Source organism: Eschrichtius robustus, chromosome 10 (genome assembly GCF_028021215.1).
Source record: "Eschrichtius robustus isolate mEscRob2 chromosome 10, mEscRob2.pri, whole genome shotgun sequence".
Taxonomy (NCBI): domain Eukaryota; kingdom Metazoa; phylum Chordata; class Mammalia; order Artiodactyla; family Eschrichtiidae; genus Eschrichtius; species Eschrichtius robustus.
Window position 1 is genome coordinate 93608537 of NC_090833.1, and position 22530 is coordinate 93631066.

A 22530-nucleotide genomic window follows, 5' to 3' on the forward strand; every position below is an offset into this window, starting at 1 on the left:
AGAATGTCTAGAATTCCTGTGTTCTCAAGGTGCTATCTTTCAGTTAGCATGGAATTAAGGAGATGAGGGGAATGGAAGTCTAAAATTCAGTCCTTAACTGTGAAATGCTTATGAATGGAGGTACATAAAGCTTAATATATTGGAAAGTGTGTGGACTCGGTCATTTAGTAAAAAATATTTGGGGCTTACTATGTGACAGGCACCGTGTGACTTGCGGTGGATGTGTAAGGCTTGGATGGTGTTCCCAGGAAGCTCAATGTTTAGTGTGGCCTCTTCACTCTAGTTCTGCCAATAATTAACCATGTGAGCACTTTGGAGGGTGTTTCGTCGGCACTAAAAAGGAAAATGAGAGCACAGGGCCTGAGTCTCTCAGGGGTCCCTGTTTGCTTCTATGAACCTGCTGAGAGTAAGGAATGTATTCATGTGTCAATTGGAGGATAAACTGTTACGTTCTCTTCTTCTTTTGATGTATGTACATATGTATGTATGTGTTTATTATTTATTGATTTAACTGAAGCTTAGGATTCTTTTTTTAATTTGGTTCTTCAATTATACTCTAAATAGAGTTTGTTTACAATAGGCTGTTCCTTGACAGCTTTCTTCTGGGAAGACATGAAAATACAACAATTAGGTGTATCAACTCATTCAGAATGACAATGAATGAAGGGAGCAGATTCCCCTTCTTGGTGCCTCTGGCAGCCAGTGTGAGGGCCTGAACCTTGGGCTCGGCCACTGGGATCCTGCAACCCAAGACTGAGAGTCAGGAACAAGTGGGGAAAAGATTAAGAAGCAGTCGGATTTTATTGTTGTGATTGCAGGTGTGGAGTTCTTGGGGGAGGGGGGCACCACAGCAGGCAGAAGCAATGGCCTGTCCAGCTACATGGATGGGTCCAGGGCAGCTGAGCTAGAGCTCTTCAGTGGCAGAAGCAGTACTCTGGGTCACATCTTTCTTTTTTTTGATTGGTATCATTTATTTTTGTTAATTAATTTTTATTGGAGTATAATTGATTTACAACGTTGTGTTACTTTCTGCTGTACAGCAAAGTGAATCAGTCATACATATACATGTATTCACTCTTTTTTAGATTCTATTCCCATATAGGTCATTACAGAGTATTGAGTAGAGTTCCCTGTGCTATACTGTAAGTTCTTATTGGTTATCTATTTTATATATAGTAGTGTGTATATATACATCTTGACCATTTCTATGACACATTGTTTTATAGGACCTGACTATTCTTCTGAACTAGTGACCACTTCCACTTTCACTTGTGAACCATTTAATGACCTGCTTACAAACCCTTTTCTTCCTGTCACTAAGTGGCGACTCTGATTACTTAGAGATGGTCTGACCCATAGGAGGGATGCGTCCACCAGCTGGCACAACAGTGGCTCCACTGAATGAAAGCTGGTGCTGCCCCTGGCATCCTGGGCTCTGCTGATCACTAGGCAAGCTGGGAAAAAAGTGTTAGGAGATGGGTGGGAGAAATCCTTTCTGATGATCAAAGGGATCTTGTGTCCTGCCTCCCTACATCTATAGCTTATGAAAATCCAAGAGGCAACAACACCACATTGGCTGGGCTGTGAAGGTCTCAGTTCCTTCAGAAATGAAGGTCTGGATCGTGTCACCAAGTGAAGACACCAATGAGCCTGGTGCTGGCTGAGAACAAGGTGACCATGGAGCAGAGAGTGGCTGAGGGACGTCACAGTATCACGAATGATGCAGACGCACATGCCTACACATGTTTCCTTCCATGCTCCATAACTCATCTTCCTCCCCCATCCCTTTCCCTTGTCAGACCATTTTATATAGACCACTATAGTGATGGTTACATTCACCATTACTCTGTGGGTTTCTGATGATGTAGATGTGCCTGTGACCGTCTTAGAGGAGGATTAGACAACATCCAGAGATCCTAGGATTGGGGCTGGATGCAGAGACTTGAGGTTTTCTGCCTTTGGTGAGTGGGTGGTACCCTTCCTTATCTGAAAGAGAATTGTGTTCAGCAAGACTTACAATTTCTGGAATTTGAAGTGTGTATGTTACTGACCAGGGTTCTTGGCCTCCTTAATCAATAGAAATTGATCAGAGACCAGACAAGAAATTCAGGCAAAGCTTTATTGGGACCCCTGCTGCAGCAGGGGGAGCGAGAACAAGCAACAGGTTCCCTTGCTCGCTTCCTGGGGGTGGGGGTGGGGGCAGCTGGTTCCTTATATGGGGGGGAGGTAGTGGTGTGTCCCGGGGTTGGGCCGGAGGGGTGGCTTAGGTGGTCTGCCCACCCCTTGGGTGGTGCTGAGTGCAGGGGGCATGCGCAGAACCCAGCCTTTGCTCCCGACCCCCGTTTTTGCTTCTAGCTCTTCAGAAGTGGCAGTTGGGCTTTTTTGGTCTTTCTGTATCTTTTGTCCAGAATTTGCCCCAACTGTGCATGCACGCAGTTATTTTTAGTCCCTTATAGTTTCTTTGCATTTTGTTGCTCTAAGAGACATTTGTCCAGGTGCAAGCACTGCAGCCCTGCAGCAAAGGCTCCCAGGTCCCAGCCTGTTTCATGTACATGAATAGATGTAAATTTGGGAAACTGTGCTTGTTATTTTTCGACTGTCCAGCACCCACCCGCCCCTGACTCTGTGGAATTAACCCAGATGTGATTTCCTCTTGAGAGGCAGCGTGTTTCCTGCTACTGTGGAAACCACTTCACCTGCAGATGAGAGTGGGGCTGTGACCTGCACTCTGTATTAAGCAGGTTGTTGTTCTTTTCTTCCACCCTTTTTCTTCTCCTTCTTCTTCTTCTTCTTATTATTATTTTGGGATAAGAACACAACGTAAGATCTATCCCCTTAGCAAATTTTTAAGAGCACGTACAGTGTTACTAACCAGAGGCACTATTCTGTACAGAAGATCTCTAGGACTTATTCATCTTGCATAACTGGAACTTTGTTCCCTTTAACTAACACCTTCTCTATTCCCCCTCCCCTCAGCCCCTGCCAACCACCATTCTACTCTGTGCTTCTGTGATTTGACGATTTTAGATTCCTCACGTAAGTGGTATCATGTAGTATTTGTCCTTCTGTGTCTGACTTACTTCACTTAGCATAATTTTTCCACATTCATTCATGTTGTCACAAATGGCAGGATTTCCTTCTTTTTTAACACTGAATAATAGTCCATTATATATATCTCACATATCTTTTATCCATTCGTCTGTTGATGGACATTTAGGTTGCTTCCACATCTTGGCCATTGTGAATAATATTGTTGCAGTGAATGTAGGAGTGCAGAAATCTTAATGAGATCCTGATTTCAATTCCATTAACTATATACCCAGAAGTAGGGGAGGTTCCTCAAAAAAAAACTAAAAATAAGAGGATTGTTAGCTCTTGGTTGGTCCTGAACAGGCAAAAATAAAGGGGGCAGCAGGGTCCAACCAAAAGGCAAATATGGTCCTGCCCCCTCACCCACTCCCACCCTTGATCCAGGGGTATTTGGTTTCTACTTATTTCCCAAGCCCAGTCCTTCAGCCTCTTATTGATTCTGTGAGCCCGTAAGATGCTTTAATAAATTCTCCGTTTCTTAAGAAAAATTGTCCGATAATGTTGCTCCCAACAAAGAATTATGCTACTCCTTACTGTCAAGAGGAATTTTAGCATTTATAATTCAGAGTTTACTGAATTGCAGTATAGTGCAGGCCTTGTAGTTTCATTACGAAGGAAATCCTGGTTTACTCCATTAAAAATCTGAGACCTAAAATAGAAGTTGAGTCAGATTTTTATTGACTCAAGCAACAAAGAAGAGTTCTGTTCTTGTGGAGTTTTGATAAATGCCTTAAGAAACTTAAGGATACCAAAGTGATTTAGAGAATTTCAATAACCTTCCCAAAACATGTTCATACATGCTATCCTTATTCTAAATTGAGAAATGTGTAATGCAGTTGTATTATTTTGTGTGTTGATATTAATAATACATAGAGGTTTTTCTTTACTTTCTGATCATGAAACTCCACCTCTAGGGAATTCTGGCCTTTCCATGAAAACAAAATTCTCCATAAAAAGCTGTGGGGTGGGACCCTGGGATCCCACTCCAGCAGATGCCTTTATTTGATTTGATTACTTGTGTTGTTCTTCATCCCATTAGTTCCTTGCAATAAAAATTTCAAATGTTGCTTGTGAGACTGAAATGCCAATTAGTTGAATCAGATGAGAATCTGGGTCGATGATGATGAGTCCTTATACCCTTCCCACCTCCTAGGGTGTGAAATAGGCAGTTTTGCCACATGGTATTTCCATATAAACTCTATCAAAACATAAGCTTATAAGTAATGACAAAAACTGAGACAATGACTTACCTCTATAAAATATATTTTGAGATAGAAAGATATATGTGTAAGTCCAGCTGTAAATTCAGGCTCAGTCCTGAAAGATGATTATTATTCAGACCCTGAAAGAGTTTTTTGTTTTAATTTATTTTCTTGACGTATAGTTGACTTTACAATGTTGTGTTAATTTCTGCTATACAGCACAGTAATCCAGTTTTTTATATATATATATATATATATATATATATGTATATATATATATATACACACACATATATATATGCATTCTTTCTCATATTCTTTTCCATTACAGTTTATCACAGGATACTGAATATAGTTCCCTGTGCTATATGGTAGCACTTTGTTGTTTATCCATCCTATATATACTAGTTTGCATCTGCTAATCCCAAACTCCCAGTACTTCCCCCCACCCCCCCACATGGCAACCACAAGTCTGTTCTCTACAGACCTTGAAAGTGTTTTGAATATTTTGGATTAGATAAACAGGAAAACAAACATTCCATATTCTATCCAGAAGGATGAGAAAAAGGAATCAGGTAGATGTGTTCCAAATTTTGAAATTTTAACTTCAACTAAATATGAATGCATGTCCTGTGCTTCCCCTCAAACAGATTTACATTTAATTGAGAGTAGGAGGAAACATTCTGTTCGGAAAGAGACAGAGACTGTTTATGGGAATCGAGACGATTACTTCTGAGGGTGGGAACAGTAATAATAATAGTTGAATCTATAAAGATCCTGCTATGGCCAGGCATTGTACCAAGTCTTTCACATGCGTTAATTCATTTAGTCCTCACAGCACCTCTGTGAATCTGACATATTATTATCCCCATTTTACAGATGAGGAAACTGAAGCACAGACAGGTAAATGACTTGCCCAAGTTCCACAGCTTCTGTGAAAAGCTAATTTTCAACGTAAACATTTTAGTGCTATTTGATTTTTTAAACTATGTGCCTCTATTAATTTTGTGACTAAAATTTAAAAATTCCAATTGAATAGAGATTTTTTGCTTCCATTATATTTTTTTCTGGAAAAAATATTATTAAGTTTGCCCCCAAATACCACTGAATTATAAAGTTGCTTTTTACAGTTATACATCCAAAACTTAATGCAAAATTGAGATCTAAAGATAATAGGCAATATTTTATATTGGTGTTTGTAATATCAGGGCACAAACTTTTAGAAGTGACTTTGTTAGCCAGCCCTCCTGTAACTAAATCTATTTGGAAATCTCAGCCTATTATCTTAAGGTGTCTTTAAAATGAATTATCAGAGTGGCTGGGTACATCTGTACTTAAAACACTATTTGTCTAATTGCTTCTACTTAAGTAAACATTACATATTACTAGAGATTTCAAATTGATTTTAAATTAAATAAGATCTAGTAAAACAAAGAGCAACATAAAATGTTTTAACTTGCCCCTTGCTTTTGTTGTTTTGTTTTGTTTTTTTCTTCTTTTCAAAGAGTTTCTTACTGATTTCTTCAAAGGAAATCAGGAAACTCTACATGTTTAGATAAAGTTCTAGCTATGTCATAAGACCCAGGACTTCAGATGAAAAAGGTTTTATAGAGAATCCTCCTCCTCTTGAAATATTTATAATAATCCAGGACATACCTTCTGGTCAATCATATCATCTAGATAAATACTATTTTTAGTTTTTATTACTTATTCAGTACCTATGGAGTATTACATAATGCAGTGTAGTCCAATTTATATATGAAATACAAATTTAAATAACAGAATTTGGTGTATAGTGCACCTTTATTTCTTTTAAACATAGACATATTTTAAGAGGTGAGCTTTATCAACTTTACGTGGACATATCTTTTTGGAAGTGGAGTACTAAGTTTGAATAGAATAAAGGTTTACAAATGGATATTGGCTAATATATGCATTTATATATATACATATGTTATAAGAATAATTTTGTTTTATTCTCTAAAACATCACATACATGTTTTCACCCTGGGAATCATTCCTATGTAAGTCAGTGCCTTAAAATATATATGCTAATAAACAATATTCAATGTGCTACAAAAATAATTTAGTTAAATTTTTAAATGAACTTACCTTCTAGTTACCTCATTTCAATATTTATAGATTATAGGAATGAAGTACAGGAAACTGAATTTTACCTTATAGGGAACTTGCATTCAGGAGCGCCATCAATTTTAGCCTGCAATGATTGTGCAAATATGTCTAAGAAAAGAAGCATTCACTTAGATGCAGAAATTCCTCCATCTTACAGCCTACAGTGTTTAAGAAGTTGATCTATATATGCATATATAATAAGAAAGCTTTTAAAAATATGCCTTTGAAATTCAGTTGTTTATACAAATATTTTTAGGACAATAAGTTTGAAGAATATGACAAGAATTTAGAGCACCAAAGTGTTTTGTTTTTTTTTTAATTGCCAGGTGGTTAAACATCTTTGTCATAAAGCTACAGTAAAGGCACTCATGTGAAATGTACATGTGTGAGGTGTAAGAAGGGATCTCCTCTCTTGGTTACACTATTGCCAATAGCTATTTCAGTCTCGTGAATTCAAACATAATTGGTGGATGCTCCAAGCTTAGAGTCCAAAATCATCCACATGTTTTTGATTTAAATCTCCCAAGATCTTAGATAATACTAAAACAAGGGTGGGAAGATGTTATATGGAGAACAAATGGAGCACAAGTACAATGAAATGTGATTTTTCACTTGATGAAACAGAGGTGAATTAGAAACTATAGAAGAGAGTGTACAAAATACCCCAAATAACAGCGATCTAAAGTCCCTATTAAAAGCTAGCTTTTCATAGGATATTTTAAAAGAATCAAAAGAAATCATTTTTTTTGGTTTTAGTTCTTCAGCATTTTTTTTTTTTTTTTATTCCTCTGTATGTGTTGTGTCTTTTATTTTCTGGATATTTTAAAGATTTTCTCCTTATCTTTACTCATCAGTAATCTGAGTATGATGTGCCCAGGCTTGGTTTTCTTTGTATTGATATTTATCATGTTTGGGGTTTTCTTTTTTTTTTTTTAATTAATTAATTAATTTATTTATTTTTGGCTGTGTTGGGTCTTCGTTTCTGTGCGAGGGCTTACTCTAGTTTCGGCGAACCGGGGCCCCTCTTCATCGCGGTGCGCGGGCCTCTCATTATCGTGGCCTCTCTTGTTGCGGAGCACAGGCTCCAGACGCGCAGGCTCAGTAATTGTGGCTCACGGGCCTAGTTGCTCCGCGGCATGTGGGATCTTCCCAGACCAGGGCTCGAACCCATGTTCCCTGCATTAGCAGGCAGGATGTAAACCACTGTGCCACCAGGGAAGCCCCCGAGTTCTTCAGCTTTTTTATAAGATAGCCTCAATTTAAAATAATTACACTCATTAGTTTCACTCAGTAAGAGAATGCGATTCTGTGCAATCAGTTTGTCAGACATATATCACAAAATAAAACAACCGAATAAAATAATTGAGCATCCCTTCTCCAAACCGTCTTCCTCTCCGCTGCGCTCATGTTCCCTCTTTCTAACATCTAATTTCTATTCGTGGCAAGCCCTCCACCTCGGGTGACGCTTACTGTGTGAGTCCCCATAAACCAGACGTCCATCTGTTCTTTCTTTCTTTCGATTACTTCCGATGATAAAGCCACTCCTCTGTTACTGAGGTGGTGGCAACAATGGATATTTGTAGTGCGCTCCATCTTTTGTATGCCCTTCATTGAAGGCTGCTGAGTTGGTAGCTTCTCGAAGAAGGATGCACTCTTCGGCATTTGTATGTGTGTGTTTGGGGAAGAGGGTTTTGTAATCGTTTTCATTCAAAAATAAATGCTGACAGCTTCACTCCAAATTAATAGTGTATACTTTTCCATGTCATCAATATTGACATTTGGAAATCTTATTCATTAGTCCGTGATCTGGAAGGAAACTATTTTAATGGCTCTTGGCCCTTGCATCTGTGATTCTCTTGTCATTGAAATCTGTAAAAAATTGATATTAACTCTGAAATTTTATACTTTTAAACATTATTGACTTCCTGGGAAGAAGTCATATGTTAGAACCTTACAGCATACACTTGAGCTATAGAAAAACTATTAAGTGCTGTTTATTTAATTTAATAACACAGATCTAGGCCATTTAATTTTTTAGCCAGATTTATTAAGATATAATTCACATATGATTATAACTCATCCATTTAGAGTGTAAAATTCAGTCGTTTTTAGTATATTCACAGATATGTGCAGTGATCACGACGGTTAATTTTAAAACATTTTTGTCACCTCAAGAAGAAATCCCATACCTATCACCCTACTATCCCCACAAGCCTCCTAGCCCTAAGCAATCACTTACTGCATTTTTGTTAAATCTCTAAAACCTTCATGAATCAGCACTTTGCTACAAATCTACAACTCTCTCTGCCACTATTTCTTTAATTAGAAACTTTATTTTTTTGAGCAGTGTTAGGTTTACAGAAATATTAAGCAGATATAGAGATTCCATTTATTCTATTCTCCTGCCAACGCCCCATTCCCTTTTCCCCAATTATTAACATCTTGCATTAGTGGTACATTTTTACAATTGATGAACCAATACTGATATATTGTTGTTAATTAAGTTTTACATTAGAGTTCACTATTTGTGTTGTACGTTCTATAGGTTTGGATAAATGTATAATGACATGTATTGACCATTACAATCTCATACATAATAGTTTCACTGCCCTAAAAATTCTTGTAATCTACCTGTTCATCATTCCTTCTCTTGTCCCTAATTCCTGGCAACCCCTAATCTTTTTAGTGTCTCCATAATTTTGCCTCTTCCAGAGTGTTGTAGAGTTGGAAGATTTTCTTCCATGTTATCTTCCAGAAGTTTTATAGCTTTGTGTTTTATATTTAGGTCTGTGCTCTATTTTAACTTAATGTTCGTGAAAGGTGTAAGGTTTGTTTCTAAATTCACTTTTTTTTTTTTTTGCATGTGGATGTCTAGTTATTCCAACATTGTTTGTTGAAAAGACTATCTTTGTTCATCATATTGCCTCTGTTCTTTTGTCAAAATCAGTTGACTGTATTTGTCTTGGTCTGTTTCTGGGCTTTCTATTCAGTTCCATTGATCTATTTGTCTATTCTTTTGCCCATACCACACTGTCTTGATTACTGTTAACTTTAGAGTAAGTCTTGATTTTGGGTAATGTTAATCCTCCAACTTTGTTCTCTCCCTTCAATACTGTGTCAGCCATTCTGGGTTTTTATAAACTTTAGAATCAGTTTGTCAATATCCACAAGATCACTTGGGATTTTGATTGGGATTAATTAAATCTGTAGATCAAGTTGGGAAGAACTGACATCTTAACAATTTTGATCATCCTATACGTGACCATGTAGTATCTCTCCATTTGTTTAAATTATTTGATTTCTTTCCTCACAGGTTTGTAGTTTTTCCTCATATAGATATTACACATATTTTCTTAGACTTATACCTAAGTATTTCATTTTTGGGTGTTAATGTAAATGATATTGTGTTTTTAATTTCAAAACCCAGTTGTACATTGCTGGTGTACAGGGAAGCAATTAATTTGTATATGTGAAAAATGTATCCTGCAACCTTGCTATAATTGCTTATTAGATCTCAAAGTTTTTTGTTGATTCTGTGAGATTTCCTACATAGATGATCATGTCATCTACAAAAACAGTTTTATTTCTTCCTTTCCAATTTATATACTTTTAATTTCCTTTTTTTGTCTAATTATATTAGCTGTGAATTCTAGGACAATGTTGAAAAAATGTGTTGAGGCGATATCCTTGCCTTGTTCTTTTTTATTTATTTATTTATTTATTTTTGGCTGTGTTGGGTCTTCGTTTCTGTGAGGGCTTTCTCTAGTTGCGGCAAGCGGGGGCCACTCTTCATCGCGGTGCGTGGGCCCCTCACTATCGTTGCCTCTCTTGTTGTGGAGCACAGGCTCCAGGCGCGCAGGCTCAGTAGTTGTGGCTCACGGGCCTAGCTGCTCCGCGGCATGTGGGATCTTCCCAGACCAGGTCTCGAACCCGTGTCCCCTGCATTAGCAGGAAGATTCTCAACCACTGCGCCACCAGGGAAGCCCCCTTGCCTTGTTCTTAATCTTAGTGAGAAAGCATCTAGTTTCTCACGAATAAATATATTAGCTGTAGGTGTTTTGTAAATTCTCATTATTAAGTTGCAATAGTTCCCTTCTATTTCTAGTTTACTGAACGTTTTTGTCATGAACGAATGCTGGATTTGTCAAATGCTTTTTCTGTATCTATTAATAGGACCATATAGTTTTTCTTCTTTAACCTGTTTATATGATGAATTACACTAGTTGGTTTTCTTATGTTGAACCAGCCTTGTATACCTGGAATAAATCCCACTTGCCCATGGTGTATAATTCTGTTCATACATAGTTGGATTTGATTGACTAATATTTTGTTCAGGATTTTTGCAACTATATTCATTTGTCTGAATTTTTCCTTTTTTTTTGTAATGCTTTGTATGCTTTTGGTGTTAGGATAATGCTGGTTTCATAGAATGAGTTAGAAAGTATTCATTCTAGTTCTATTTTTAGAGAATAAGCATACATTTTCCCTAAAACATTTGTTAAAATTCACCAGTGAACCAATCTGGCCCTAGTGCTTTCTTTTCAGCAGGTTATTAATTATAGTTTCAAATCCTTTAACAGATATAGGCCTATTGAGATTGTCTGTTTCTCCGTGTGTAATTTTGGTGCTGGAACAACTGGACAGCTACATGCAAAAAAAAAAAAAAGATAAAGAAGATGTGACACATATATACAATGGAATATTACTCAGCCATAAAAAGAAATGAAATGGAGGTATTTGTAATGATGTGGATGGAGTTAGAGTCTGTCATACAGAGTGAAGTAAGTCAGAAAGAGAAAAACAAATACAGTATGCTAACACATATATACGGAATCTAAGGGAAAAAAAAAAAAAAAGGCCATGAAGAACCTAGTGGCAAGACGGGAATAAAGACACAGACCTACTAGAGAATGGACTTGAGGATATGGGGAGGGGGTGGGGTGAGATGTGACAGGGTGAGAGAGTGTCATGGACATATATACACTACCAAATGTAAAATAGATAGCTAGTAGGAAGCAGCCGCATAGCACAGGGAGATCAGCTCGGTGCTTTGTGACCACCTAGAGGGGTGGGATACGGAGGGTGGGAGGGAGGGAGATGCAAGAGGGAAGAGATATGGGAACATATGTATATGTATAACTGATTCACTTTGTTATAAAGCAGAAACTAACACACCATTGTAAAGCAATTATACTTCAATAAAGATGTTTAAAAGATGTTTAAAAAAAAAAATGAATCTAGACAAAGACCTTACACTTTTCATATACATTAAATGGATCTCAAAATGGATCATAGAACTCAATATAAAATGCAACAGGACTTCATTAAAATAAAATAATAATAAAATAAAATGTAATGCCCCCGGTAAGCCTTTTTAGATTCTTAAATCATGTGTTTCTCCCTAATTATGCCTTAATTTCACCTGGTTTATACCTCTGCAATATTTATAAAAGAAATCTTGCATGTTATATGTACATGCCTATCAACTCCATTGGACTGTGACCTCGTTGAGGGCTGGTAGGATGTGTCATTTATCTTTGGTGCCAGTTCAACATTTGTTCTGGTACAAAATAGTAAGTAGAACATATCCTTTGAATTGAACAATGCAGAGTTTTTGTTAATTTAAAATTCAGTTTCACAGGCCTACAATTACTAAATGGTATAGGGACACAAAACTCTTTATAACTAAAACATTCACGAGTACATTTATGAAATCAGTGTCCTCTCAGCTCTCCTTTGCTCATCATAGTGGAATTGATCCCCACCCACCAGGTCAGGTGTTTGATTAGTACTTTTTGATAGGGGAATGGTGCCAATAACCACTAATCAAAACAATTGCAATGAAGTTGATTGCAAGGGAAATAGTCCCATCAAAGGAGTATGATTAGACTTGGTAAAAGAGGGGCAAAGGGAAGGGAGAAGGAAAAGCAGAAGTGTACAAGCAATCTCCCCAAGTAAGGGGGAAGACCAAAAAGAAGGAAGAGTGGGGCAGTGGTGGAGGTTCTCCCCAGGGTTCTCTCCAGGCAGACAGCGGGAACAAGCAGGGCAGGGAGGTGGTGGTGAGTAAGGACACCTCAGTGTTGTAGGTGTAAGGACACCTACAGTATGGAGCTGCAGGCTTAAACTTTCCAGAATAAATCTCAGCTTTGGATAGGAGCCTGTTACCAGACCCACCCTCAAATCACTAGGCACTAACTATCCTATGGAAAAGGGCAGAGTCCAAAATTTTGATGAAAAATAATATATGAGCTTAAAACAAATATAAGCCTACATATTTTTAACAGAGAAACTTAACATATCTACTAGATATTGGGAAATCTGAGCTCTTATGAACCCAAATAAAAGCAGGGAAAAGATAGCAGAGATACTGTTTGAAAGTGACCGGTTTTTTGGTGTGTATGTCCATGCAGGTAGCCCTTACTTTGTGTGCCCATGGTTTGTTGACTGGTGCACATTGTGCTACTCACAATTGCTCCTTGTCAAAGTATCATTTTCATAAATTAAACTCATGACTCTCATGCAAATGTAAAATGAGTATATGGCACAGATTTAATGAACCCATTAATAAGAGAACTGGCATGATGGTAGTGCTGATTCAAAAGAACTAAATGGGGTAGAAGCTTTTATAGTAGCTGGAAGAATTCTTAAATAGGATTACTGATTTTAGATAAAAAATAGCTAATGTTCTGTAGGGAAAATCAGCTAACATTCTGAATTTTGGAAATTGTATTTTCCATCAGAAAGGAATCATTTGCATCCCTACTGAACAGACATTATTTGTATTGCTATCTGACAGAAATCAAGGTACCAATTAACATCAACCCCTTCAGAATTACACCATACCTTTATCAATAGTAAATAACAAGTTAAACAAAGATGCAAAGGTACATGCCTAGAGATTCAGATAATCCGCAGGCAGGCCTGATAATCAAACCCTAGCATAACTAAGAAAGAACAGGCAAAAGTCCCTTTAGTTTTTTTCAGGCTTTTGGATAATTTTCCTTAACACCATTTTACAAAGGTTTTTCTCTTCCGTATCTTACTGATGTCAAGGAGACTAGAATTACTGGGAAGGGTATTCTCAGATATATTATCAAGTTATCCCATTGTAAAAAATACCAAAAACCAAAAAACTAATCTTGAAGCTATCCACATGATTAAAGAAAAACTATACCATGTGGGGGACAATTTTGAGTGAGAGCAGAAACTGCTCTTAGAAAGCATAGTATTAGTGAGTTCTTACAGGCTCCCAGGTAGCTACATCATCAGAGAGAAGGAAGCACCAGAAGAGGTATTTTACCCATGTTTGGTCAATACGAGGGAGTGCAGAATTGCTTTTGACACAGTCTAGAGGCTGACATTGATACCATGCCAGAGACCCGTAAGCATGTTGTGCTTTCTCAAAGGTCTTCTCTGTGAGCTGAGCTGCCTTCGAACTTAGAACATGAATTGTATGGTTTTACCTTGAACAAGATTCTGGAAATAGTTTATAAAATAATATCTGCATATAGGCCTCACCTTGGAGAGAGCTCATTACATTCCTGGGCACTGCAGTGCTACCAGATATCGTGAGAAATAGAGGCAGGACAAGAATACCAAGGGAGGGCTGCTCAGCATAGATGACTGATGTGACCATTGTGATGATTTGACCAACTCCAAAGTTCATTCCCATGTCACCACTAAAACATTTTTTCCCCTTCATTGCTAATGTCTGAGAGGAAATTTCTTTCCTCTACCCTCTTAGGTTTATTCGTAGGGGCCTGCAAAGTAAACTGACAAACGACAGAATAATGGAAGAAAAAACATAAATTATTTTAATTAATATTTTCTGTGTGAAAGAGTCCAACAGGAAGGAAGTGAAACTCAAAGAAGTAGTTAGACTTGGGGGCTTATATTCCATTTTTAAGAAAGGAAAGGGGGTTTGGAGGAAAGTGAGTGGGAAATATATGGGGAAACTGATGGGAGAGAAGCGCTATTTTCATAAGGTTTGTTTATGTAGACTCACCTCAGTGCCCATTCTCCAGCTTTGGTGACAAGAGTCACTCTCTTCTTCCTGGTTCGGGAGAGGGGGCCCCGGTCTCAGGGAAAATTCATGCCCTGCTTTTAGGGAGAAAAGGGGAGGGAAGATTTCTTCCTGCATCTGCTGATTTTCAATTGCTTTCAGCTCAAAACCATATTTATTCCAAAGTGGCATTTTTTTTTTTTAATTTATTTATTTTTGGCTGTGTTGGGTCTTCGTTTCTGTGCGAGGGCTTTCTCCAGCTGCGGCAAGTGGGGGCCACTCTTCATCGCAGTGCGCGGGCCTCTTATTATCGTGGCCTCTCTTGTTGCGGAGCACAGGCTCCAGACGCGCAGGCTCAGTAGTTGTGGCTCACGGGCCCAGTTGCTCCGCGGCATGTGGGATCTTCCCAGGCCAGGGCTCGAACCCGTGTTCCCTGCATTGACAGGCAGAGACTCAACCACTGCACCACCAGGGAAGCCCTCCCCAGAGATTTTTATTGTTCCTTTATAAACTTGCCCTCCCACCCCTCTTTGCTCTTCCCATCAACTGACCATTAGACATGATGCCATTAGACGTCAGGTTAATTTGCATATAGAATTTTATATAAATAGAGTCATACAGTATATATTGTTTTTTGCCTGGTTTCTTCCACTGCATAATTATCATGTAATTAATCCACATTCTTGCACTTATCTATAATGTATTTATTTTTATTATCGACTATTCTACTATATGGATTTACCACAATCTGTTTATCCTTTCACTTACTGATAAATATTTGTGTTGTTTCCAGGTTAGGCATTATAAATAAAACATTTGCTATCATTAATCTTTTTAATTTTAGCCATCTAATAGGTGTGTAGAAGAATACCATTGTGACTTTTGTTTGCATTTCCCTAATGACTATCATATAGAATAGCTTTTTATGTGCTAAATTGCGTTACATATATCTTTGGTAAAGTGTCTGTTCAAAATTTTTGGCCACTTTTTCAAAAGGTGGGTTTTTAAATTTGTATTATTATTTTAAAAAATTAAAGTATAATGACACACAACATTATATTAGTCTCAGGTGTACACATAATGATTCAAAATTTGTATATATTGCAAAATGATCATTGCAATAATTCTAGTTAACACCCCTCACCATACATAGTTACAAAATTGTTTTCACTTGTATTGACAACTTTTAAGATTTACACTCTTAGCAACTTTCAAATATGCTATACAGTATTATTAACTATAGTCTCAGTGCTGTAGTTTACATTCTAATGACTTATTTATTTTATAACTGCAAGTTTGTACCTTTTGATCCCCTTTACCTATTTCATGCATACCACCATCCCCCACCTCTGGCAACCACTGATTTGTTCTCTAAATCTATAACCTTGTTTTGTTTATTTGTTTGTTTCTGTTTTCCTTAGATTCCACATATAGGTAAGATCATATGGTATTTGTCTTTCTCTATCTGACATATTTTTCTTAGCATAATGCCCTCAAGGTCCATCCAGGTTATCTCAAATGTCAAGATTTCTTTCTTTTTTTATGACTGAATAATATTTCATTGTGTATATATACATTTTTTTTATATATTCATTCATCAGTGGACACTTTGTTTCCATATCTTGGCTATAGTAAATAATGCTGCAATGAACATGGGGGGGGGGGGTGCATATATCTTTTCGAGTTATTGTTTTTATTTTCTTTGTCTAAAAACCCAGAAGTGGAATTGCTGGATCCCATGGGAGTTCCAGTTTTAATTTTTTGAGTAACCTCATACTGCTTTTCACAATGGCTATACCAATTTACTTTCCCACCAAGAGTGCAGAGGGGTTCCCTTTATTCCACATTCTTGCCAATGCTTATCTCTTATGTTTTTGGTGATAGCCATACTAACAGGTGTAAAGTGATATCTCCTTGTGGTTTTGATTCCCATTTCCCAGTAATTAGTGATATTGAGCATCTTTTATGTGCTACCTGTTGGCCATTTGAATACCTTCTTTGGAAAAATGTCTTTTCAGATTCTTTGTTCATTTTTTAATTGGATTATTTGACTTTTCTGCTATTCAGTTGCATGAGTTCCTTACATATTTTGGATATTAACTCCTAATCAAATGTGTGGTTCGCAAATATTTTTTCCCATTCCATAGGTTGCCTTTTCATTTTGTTTATTATTTCCTTTGGTGCTCAGAAGCTTTTAAATTTGATATAGACTCACTTGTTTGTTTTTTATTTTGTTGCTTGTGCTTTAGGTGTCATATCCAAAAAAATCATTGCCAAGATCCTTGTGAAGAAGGATTTTTTTATGTTTTCATCTGGGAGTTTTATGGAAGCCTGGTTTCAGGGCTTACATTCAAGTCCTTCATCTCTTTCGTGTTAATTTCTGTGTATGGCGGAAGACACTGGTCTTGTTTTATTCTTTTACGTGTGGTTGTCCAGTTTCCCCAGCACCATTTATTAAAAAGACTGTCCTTTCCCCGTTGTATATTCTTGGCTCCTTTGTTACAAATTAATTTACCATATACATGTGGGTTTATTCCTGGTCTCTCTATTTTGTTCCATTAATCAATGTATTTTTTTTATACCAATATATAGCATAGTTTTGATTACTATAGCTTTGTAATATAATTTGAAATCAGGGAGCATGATGCCTCCAGCTTTGTTCTTCTATCTCAAGACTGGTTTGGCTATTTGGGGTCTTTTGTGATTCCATACAAATTTTAGAATTTTTTGTTCTATGTATGTGAAAAATACCATTGACATTTTGATGAGGATTGCACTGAACCTATAGATTGCTTTGAGTAGTATGGACATTTTAACAATATTAATTTTCCCAACCCATGAGCACAAAATATCTTTTTCTTTGTTTCCTCTTCAACTTCTTTCATTAATGTCATAGTTTTCAGTGTACAGGTCTTTCACCTCCTTGGTTAATAAAAGTGTGGGCATCCTTGTCTTGATCCTGATCTCAAAGGAAAATCTTTCAGCTTTCCACCATGGTGTATGATGTTACCTGTGGACTTGTTATATAAGCCCTTTATTATGTTGAGGTATAGTCCCTCTATACCCATTTTGTTGAGAGTTTTTCTTAAATGAATGTTGAATTTTGACAAGTGCTTTTTTTCTGCGTCTATTGAGATGGTCATATGATTTTTATCCTTCATTTTGTTAATGCAGTGTGTCACATTGATTGATTTGTGGATATTGAACAATCCTTGCATCCCTAGAATAAATCCCAGTTGCTCAGGTATGTGATTCTATTAATTACTGTAGAATCTTGTTTGCTAATGTCTTGTTGAGGATTTTTGCATCTATGTTTACTGTTCATCAGGGATTAAATCTTTGGGAAAGAAATGGGTGATCCAAAATGATTAGGTTATAAAACATGTTCTTATTAGATTCTTGTATTTATTTTTATTAGTCATTATATGAGCCATTTATTGATTTTATTTTTTTGGCATCCTTTTCTGGTTTTGGTATCAGGGTAATGCTGGCCGCCTAAAATGAGTTTCAAAGTGTTTCCACTTCATTTTTTGGAAAATTTTGAAAAGGATTGGTATTAATTCTTCTTTGAATGTTTGGTAGAATTTACCAGTGAAGTCATCTGGTTCTGGACTTTTTTGTTGGGATATTTTTGATCACTAATTCAATCTCTTCTTGGTTTGTTCAAATCTTATTATTGGGTTTTAAGAGTTCTTTATATGTTCTTTATAGATACAAGTTCTTTATCAAATATGTTACTTACAAGTATTTTCTCCAGTCCATGGCTCCTATTTCGATTTTCTTAACTGTGAATGCTTTTTTCAAAGAGCAGACATTTTTATCATGATGAAGTCCAGTTGATTGATTTTTTCTTTTATGTATTGTGATTTTAGTGTCATATCAAAGAAATATTTGCCTAACCCAAGGTCACAAAGATTTTCTCCTATGTTTTCTTGTAAAAGTTGTATAATTTTAGGTTTTACAATTAGGTCTACAATCCATTTTGAGCTAACTTTTGTATAAAGTGTGAGATATGAATGAAAATTTATTTTTTGTTTACACAAGGATCAAATTGCTCCAGGACTATTTGTTGAACAGACGATCTTTTCTCTACTGAGTTGCCTTTGTAGCACAAAATCAAAACTATTATGTCATGAGTTTTGCCCAAACCCAGCCAGATTCCCATCTTGAAAATCCACCTTAAACCATTGGAGTTCAGACCCCTAATCTTGTAAATATGTTCCCACAACTCCTGCTTCTGATAACTGCTAAGATTCTGCCAAGGTGGTGTTCTCACTCGCTGATGGAGGTTTAAAAAACTTAGCGGTGCTTCATGGAGAGATAACCAACTGACAAATTCCAACCCAATCTGATAATTTCTCTATTTTAAATTGAAATAATTATTTAAGAATGTGTTTAGATAGGAGATATTATACATAATTAGGGTTCATTTTGTCAGGTGTGATTTCACAAGGAATTTTTTTATCATAACTTAAGATTTACTGTTGTGAAAAATATTTGACAGTAGCTTTTGAAAAGCACAATTAGTCAAATTTGCACTTAAAATTATAATTCTTTTATTTTTAAATTAGAACTGTTTATCCTTTAATATTTAATAAGGGCTTCATAGGAGTGCCTCTCACTTTTATTTGTTTATTCATACAAAAATTACTTTTGGGAAACATTAGTTTGTAACACTGCAACAAGAAACTACAGGAACTATAGAACTAAAAACAGTAACATTTGGTCACAGCAACTCGTGGCAAACATAATAGAAACTACGGCTTAGAGACCACGATGGTATAGATTAAACCTTTGGGATAGAAATGAGTGATCCAAAATGCATTAGGTTATAAAACATATTCTTATTAGATTCTTGTATTTATTTCTGTTAGTAATTATAAATATAAGCCATTTATTGAAGTCTCATGATATTTCTAGCCGTGACCATTTTGCAGGAAGTGTTTTTATAAAATACACGTGATTTTATTCTCATATTAAAAATGTGGATACTGAGGGCTTCCCTGGTGGCGCAGTGGTTAAGAATCCGCTTGCCAATGCAGGGGACACGGGTTCGAGCCCTGGTCTGGGAAGATCTCACATGCTGCGGAGCAGCTAAGCCTGCAAGCTACAACTACTGAAGCCCGCGCCTAGATCCCGTGCTCTGCAACAAGAGAAGCCACCGCAATGAGAAGCCTGCGCACCGCAAGAAAGAGTAGCTCCCGCTTGCCGCAGCTAGAGAAAGCGCACGAGCCCGAGGCAACCAAAAATAAAATAAATAAACATAAATAAATTTTTTTAAAAATGTGGATACTGAGATTTAGAGAGCTCTGGTGAGGAGCAGAGCTCCAACGCCTTCCTTGTCTCCTATCCTGTTGGGCTCTGTACCCTCTCCTTCCCTAGGTCCACAGAGCCTCAAGTCTATTGAAACTGATTTGGTCCTCTCTGCTCAATGTCAACCTGCCTGTTTTCTTTGTTACTTCTTTGCTCTAATACACTACCCAGATCGTGGCTTGGAGGATTTGTATGCAGGGTTATTTACCATACACAATTAGGAAACCCCTCCCCGTGTGTTCTTCGGTCTCTGGCCATGGCGTTGGCAGTAGTCTGGGCTCACTCTCACTTATCACTGAGCCTCTGATTGGAGTCCTGGCGGCCGAGGCACTGTCACTCATGACAGCACAGCCTTTCTCCTTCGATACTTTCATAATCTGAAAATGAAATGCACATCTTTCACTGGTAGATTAGAAATAGAATTTTCTTCTCTACTTGTCATTTGCAGACTAGGTTTTAAAGCCTCAAGTGACTGTGTGAACTTTATCTTGTCTCTGCCAGCTGTCTGCATCAGCAGCATGGGGTGACTTTGGTTGCCAGACCTTTCTCATGCTATCCACCCATCAAATGGCTTCAACCCAGGGTCCCAGGAGTGTGTTGGTTTCCTGAGGAACAAAATCCTATCTTCCAATAGAACGCTTACTTCCAGCTACGCACTGGCACATAACACAGTCATACAGAGTTTGTAAACCTAGCTTTTCTTCTTACTACTTGGAGATTAATCCTATAATGCCCTCATTCTTCCAGAACAATAGTTCTCCACATGAGAATTAAACAATTGCTTCTTTAAGCCACATTGAGCCACATCTGGCAGGAAATGTTGTACTGAAAATTGGAAGATCTAACTGGTGGCTGGATTTGACATCGCTGAGTCTTTTGTAATATTCTCTGCTTCATTTTGCTGAGAAATGAAAGTTTGCATTAGGTGGTCTGGAGTTGTGAAACACAAATGTGGACATATGGAAAAAATTCTCAAAGCTCTTTTTATTTTTCTTGAAGTGACAATATTGCCTTATGTTTAAATCCATTGAGTAGAATAATATTACTTATTTAAAAGCCTACATATTTTCAGCTTTATAATATCAGGCATGCCTATGGAAAGAAGCCTTTCATCAGAGAGGGGAAATAGTGAGTATTTAGAATGACAATTGTAATTTTAGCAGTTTAACTGGGACTTTTTATTTTTTATTATTTGGTTAAAGGGCCAGATAGTAAATATTTAGGCTCTGTGGGCCTGCAACTACTGAACGCTGCCACTGCAGAGTGAAAGCAGCCTTGGACTGTACTTAATGAATGGGTGTGGCAGTGTTTCAATGAAACATTGTTTAGACAGGAACAAAGCAGATTTGGACCTCATGCCAGTTTGTTGACCCTTACCCTAGAAAAAACTCTGAGTTTCACATTCTTTTTTTATATCCCCATGACCCTCCTGTTTTAAAATCATCTGCCATCTATACCATGCAGTGCAATGTTAGGTTGCCAGATTTATGTTTGTTGATTGTAAGTATGTCTCCCAAACTATATATCTATATGAAATTCAAATTTATCTGGGCATGGTGTATTTTACCTGGCAACCCTATCCCAGTGACCTTTTTCCCACATATTCCACCTTAATTTGGAGCTTGATGTCCTTCCCTAGATCAAAATCTTATTTGGAAAATGTCTGAAGTTCTTAAAGATCAGCTGAGGGGGAATTTAGGGCCACACTGCCTTTCCTACAATTGCCTTTGTTGCATGTTAGGAACAATAATGGAGGAAAAGGAACAAAGTTTTTGTCTCAGGCTAAATACAAACACATCTGTACTTGTGCAAGAGAGGTTTGGTGGAGCCGTAATTTCCTTTCTATTCCCTGAACATCTGCCCTGGTCACAGGTTACCTATTGTTTCTAGGTAAGTGAATCCTGATGGAGTCAACATGGAGGACGATATTCAGACAAGAGGGGTCTTAAAGGGACACCTATAAATTGTTTTAAATTTTAATGTTTGGTGGCATTATGATATGATACAGAAGAGAACCTACCTAGTACAGAGTAAATGCTTCAGTGCATACATGTTCATTATCATCCCCTAGTCCTTTAACATCCCAATTATTTCAATTCATTCAATATAAAATATTCAAAGAAAAATTCTGCCCATATACTCTGTACTTGCTTAATAAATAAGCATCATTAAAGTTAAAATTTAGAAGAATGAGACTATACAAGTCACAAGATCAAGGTATTATTTCAGTCATTCTAAATGATGTTGGTATTTGAGTTCAAATTACATTGCACGCTGGCTCTGAAAGGGGCAGAATTATTTTCCAGAAAATGCTGGCAAAGATCTGCTAGGCTGTGAGAAGTTGGTTCTCATGTACTCTGGGCTGTGAGAGAACACTGTGTCTTTTCCCATAAACACGAGGGAAGGTGAACGGGCTCTGGGGACTTCTGATGGGGAAGATAATGAAAGGTGCCTTCATACCTCAGCTGTTCAGCACCATTAACCTTCCCAGTAATTGAAACACACAAAAGGGGGTGGTAAGTGAGAGGCCTCCCTCTCGTCTATTACCTGGCAGGTACAATTACTTAAGCCTTCAAATAAAGGAACGACTTTAGGTTCCTTTTAAACCATTCTTTACAAAAAAATCAACCAAAGCTTTTTGTTTTTTAACTCTAATGTTATAATCATTTCTTTCTTTTGATTTGTGCCTGTGGATTAAAGCATACCCAGCTCAATAAGGTGGGCATTTGTTATTTAATTAATGTAACTAATAAAGTCCACCATGTAGAAAAGGTTACAGCAACAAAAAAA

General features: G+C 37.2%; 1 protein-coding gene across 4 annotated transcripts in view; it reads left to right on the forward strand.

Annotated features, from left to right (window-relative positions):
* The window catches only part of LOC137770365 (contactin-associated protein-like 3B), a 164790-nt gene that overhangs the window by 31473 nt on the left and 110787 nt on the right, over nucleotides 1-22530 (forward strand). For 2 of the 4 annotated variants that reach the window (XR_011075167.1, XR_011075169.1), the window contains exon 2: nucleotides 17602-17671. The exons of the other annotated variants lie outside the window; for them this stretch is intronic. The gene's annotated coding sequence lies outside the window, so the exon portion shown is untranslated. The remainder of the gene's footprint in view (nucleotides 1-17601; nucleotides 17672-22530) is intronic. 4 annotated transcript variants of the gene reach the window in all.